At 56.2% G+C, this 4,043-nt stretch overlaps 1 protein-coding gene across 1 annotated transcript in view; it reads left to right on the top strand.

The window, feature by feature from the left end:
• The first annotated feature begins 66 nt into the window (after window positions 1–66).
• The window catches only part of Cdc42ep1 (CDC42 effector protein 1), an 8,098-nt gene continuing 4,121 nt past the window's right edge, over window positions 67–4,043 (top strand). Inside the window, exon 1 of the mRNA XM_008851301.3 lies at window positions 67–222. The gene's annotated coding sequence lies outside the window, so the exon portion shown is untranslated. The remainder of the gene's footprint in view (window positions 223–4,043) is intronic.

Genomic DNA, 4,043 nt, shown 5'->3' with positions numbered 1-4,043 from the left:
CCCCGCGCGTCGCCGAGCGGGGAGGGAGCCGCGGCGCGTGCGGGCGGAGAGGGGGCGGAGGCGGCCCGCACCCCGCCCCCGGACCCGGCCGCCGAGCCTGGGGCCAGGGCGGCGCAGACCGGCCCAGCGACTCTCGGGCTGCGCAGGGACGCGCCGCAGCCGCCGCCGCCGCCGCCACCGCTGTGCCCGCCCCTGGACCCCGCCGGGACTCGGCGACACGAGGTAACCGCAGCTGGCACGTGAGGATGGACGGGCGGGCCTGGCCGTGGTGGGCGCACCGTCCAGGGTGCGCGGGGACGGATGGACGCAGGGCACCCCGTGCCAACTCGGAGGAGGCCAGGGCGCAAAGACTTCACGGGTTGTTTTGTCACGTTGCCGGAGGGCGGAGGGGACCGAGGATCGGGGACCACGGGAGGGCTGAGCGGTAAATCGAGAACTGGAAGGGGCACGAGCCGAGGGCGGAAGGGACCCGGAGCAGAGAGCTGTCCAAATGTCGGGCCCCTTGGCTACGCCAGCACGGAGAGCGGGAAGTTGGGAGGGGGGATGGCCGGGGACAAGGCACCCTGCCCCCTCCCCAGCCGCCGCATTCCAGGCTGGAGGAGCGGATGAGGTCATCCCGTCCGGTTCCCCTCTGGCCAAGACAGCCTCTGCCCGCTGCCCCCGCGGGACCCGAGCGAGGGACCCTCCACAGTCTCCCCTCACCGGTCCTGGGGGGTGAGGGGGGTGTTTCCTAGTTGAAGTCCTTCCCGGATTTCCCATCCCAGCTGCCCTCCAGCTGGTCCTCCCTTGCCCCAACCATGCAGGACCCTTCAAGTTCGGAGTCCCTTTTCTAGGCAGGGAAAACAGTGACCACAGTGGCAGAGGCCACTGAACTGGACAGCTGCTTGTGTTTAACGTGGGGTAGTGGGGCGGACAGATCTTAATACGTCTGGGGTGGCCCATACCTGTAATTCCAGCATTTAGGAGACTGAGGCAGAAAGATCTGGTTGATGCACAAGTTTAAGGTCAGCCGGTCTATGTAGAGAGACTTTACAAACAACAAAACCCTTTGCATCTCTCCCCCCACGTTTCCATTTTGCTCCCTAAAGGCCCTAGGTGCTCCCTCTTCCTATCACCTTGATGCTCTGAGAATCTCCATTCAAGATGGTGTCCGGAGGCAGCTAACTACTCCTTTTCTGGCCTCAGTTTCCCTGTCTTCCACCTCGAAGTGCTAGACTTTCAGGGGCTGTCCCGGAAGGAGTTGACGTCTAATCCTAGGTGGCACCAGTTGGAGGAAATCTTGACAGGGTCCCACAGTTCCATGTTAAGGGTGAAGAGCTGTGCTCCCCAGCAGGCCACCCTGGGGTAGGGGCTCTGCACAGCAGTGGAAGGCCTCCAGTGAGACTGCCCTGAGGGACCACAGCCTGCAGGTGACCCAAAGCACAGCTTCCCTCACCCCCTGGACCTCCTCCATCAGCAGTGCGCTGCTTTGCCCACCCCTGGTGCTTCCACAGGCAGCCCCGTCAGCTGCTCTGAATGTGCGGTCCCTGCCCCTAACCCCAAAACTTGTCCCTGAGGTCATTACTATTGAGGGAGTGCTGGCCATGTGCCCAGGCCCTGACCAGCCTGTGCAGGGTAAACAGAAGGACTCTGGGAACATTGAGGCTTCACAGTGGCCACCCAAGCCCAGGTCACTGACACTGAACTGCAGAGCTGCCTAGACAGCTAGGGTCCCTTTCTTCCTTGGTTCCTCTCCATCCCCACGGGCATTGCTCCTACAGCAGGTGTTGGTAGGATGTGGGCAGGCTTCCGGGACATGTGCTGGTTTTGCTCTGTGATCTAGAGGGCTCATTTTTCTCATCTGTAAAATGGGTGGCATGAGTGTGAACAGGTGCTATTCACCCAATGCCAGGTGGGGTAGACCTGGTAGCCAGCAGTAAACCTGTGGTCAGCACCAAATAGCAGCCAGCAAGGTCACTTGAATTAAAGATTTCACTCACTATGAAGGTGTTGGATTTGAAACACCCACTTCAGGATGGGAGCGTTTAAGTTTCTGCATCTCTACCTTCCTTCCCTGGCAAAAAAGGCTGCTCCCCATTTTCCACACAGGAAGACAAATCCCAATAGCTACAGTTGGACAAGGACGCTCTAGTGCAGTGGACAAGGTGTAAAGAGTGCTATCTAGAGGTGCCCAGAGGTAGGCTCATTACAAGATTGGTGAGGGAGCTGGTGTCCCAAGGCTCAGTGGCTACGGGGTTGCCTTTTACTGGCAAGTCAGAGAGTTGAGGTGGGAGTGAGGGGGTGTGGCCACATGTTAGACCCAGTTGACCCTTCACATGGCATTTCATAGTGTGAGGCCTAACCCACACCAGCAGCTCCTTCCCCCAGAGACTAGTTTCTGTGGAGCAGGGAAACCTGGCTGGTATTTACCTGCCACGTGACCTTGGATGAGTCTGTTCCCTTAGCACCTGAGTCCTCTTTGTAGCCTAGGCCAGATCTCCAGCCTGGAGGGGGTGTTGGAGAATGAGGATGACATCATGTCATGGTTGGGCCAACGGCAGAGCGCTTCATAATTTCAGCAAACATTCCGCAAGAACTTCTCGGTGCCGGGGGTGCCAGGGGAAAGGGATGATTCAGAACCCTCCCCAGGAGGAGGAGCTAGGGTTAGGGGAGGACCCGATGGTAGGACGGAAGAAAATGCAGTCACAAAACAAAGCAAGCTTTGTCCAGTTTCCCTCTTTGTTTTATCTGGTTAGTTAACCTGTTTTGAATTTCAAATAACATTATAGAAGGGCAGTATTGAGGATTTTATGCTTGGAGGCGGCAGCGAGGGTTGAGAAAATTAAAAATAAAAAAGTTGAAACTCAGGTCTAGATCTTTATCAGCTGAGGTCCCAGGTCTGTGGAGGTGACTTGGTGGAAGGGTGAGGACACCAAGTCCCCGGCCTACCCTCCCCCTACTCAAGGTGGCAGAGGGTGGTCCTTGGGTGGAAAGGTTATCACCGAGCTAGTGATTAGGCTGGCATTGGTTTGGCCCCGTGCAGAGCTGAGGCCACGTGTAGAAGGGAGAGAGACAGGAAAATCCAGGCATTGCCCCACCCTCAAAGCTTGCTGAGAGACTAGATTGGGCTCCGTATGCTCAACAAGGGTTTATGTGAGTCAGAGGCTCCGAGTTCAAGTTTCAACTAGCTCTTTAATGCGATCTTGAGCAAGCTTAGCCCTCCCTGGGCTACCTAAAACCAGAGATCAGGCTATAGGATCCTAAGCGCCCTCCAGTCACGCCAGGGAAGAGGATGTTCTTTGAAGGGTCAGGTGGTGGAGGAGGTGGTCGAGGGACCAGGAAAGAGGAGAGTGCAAGAAATAGCTTTTGGCACCCAAAGAGCCTTTTTTGTTTGTTTCTAAAACTTGTTCCCCAACAACAAGACTTCCACATCAAACTGACAGACTGATACAGCCCTTTCCTGCAGGCCTTCTCAGAGCCTTGAATCTGCTCAGGCATGCAGGAGGCAACTGGAAAAAGCCACTTTTGACCACAGGATCCCTTTTCCAGGAAGCACTGTGGAGGCCCAGGGTTCTAAGGAACCTCTGTGCTGGCTTCGTGGCAGGCTGTGTACAGAGCAGTTCACAAGACCTTGGCAGAGAGCCTCTTGACTTCTCCAGGTAGAAAGGATTTTAACCCCCAGAGAAGGGGGGCACTTTGTCCTATGTGCCAGTATGAAGCGGTGCTGCTTGGGGCTCAAGGCACTGGGATGGGGGCAAGTTGTTCCACTTCTTGTGCCTCAGTTTCTCCTTCCTGCTCCTGTGCCTCCAGCAGGTGTATTGTGGCCCAGCCTTGACCTGGAGGACACTGGCACCTCATCTATGGGTTTTATGCAGTGATCGGTCATTTTTCTGCATCTTAAGCACACAGCTGAATGGACTTTTTGTACCTCTCCTAAGTAATAGTACTTGGAAGCAACCACAATTTTGATTTCTATTGTCATGAACTTCTGCCTGTTCTTGAACTGTGTGTGTGTGTGTGTGTGTGTGTGTGTGTGTGTGTGTGTGTGTGTGTGTGTGTCAGAG

This window comes from Nannospalax galili, unplaced genomic scaffold (genome assembly GCF_000622305.1).
Source record: "Nannospalax galili isolate Female #2095 unplaced genomic scaffold, S.galili_v1.0 scaffold445, whole genome shotgun sequence".
In the NCBI taxonomy this organism is placed as follows: domain Eukaryota; kingdom Metazoa; phylum Chordata; class Mammalia; order Rodentia; family Spalacidae; genus Nannospalax; species Nannospalax galili.
The sequence above is the reverse complement of the archived record's forward strand: the minus strand, read 5'-3'. Positions and strand labels throughout refer to the sequence as shown.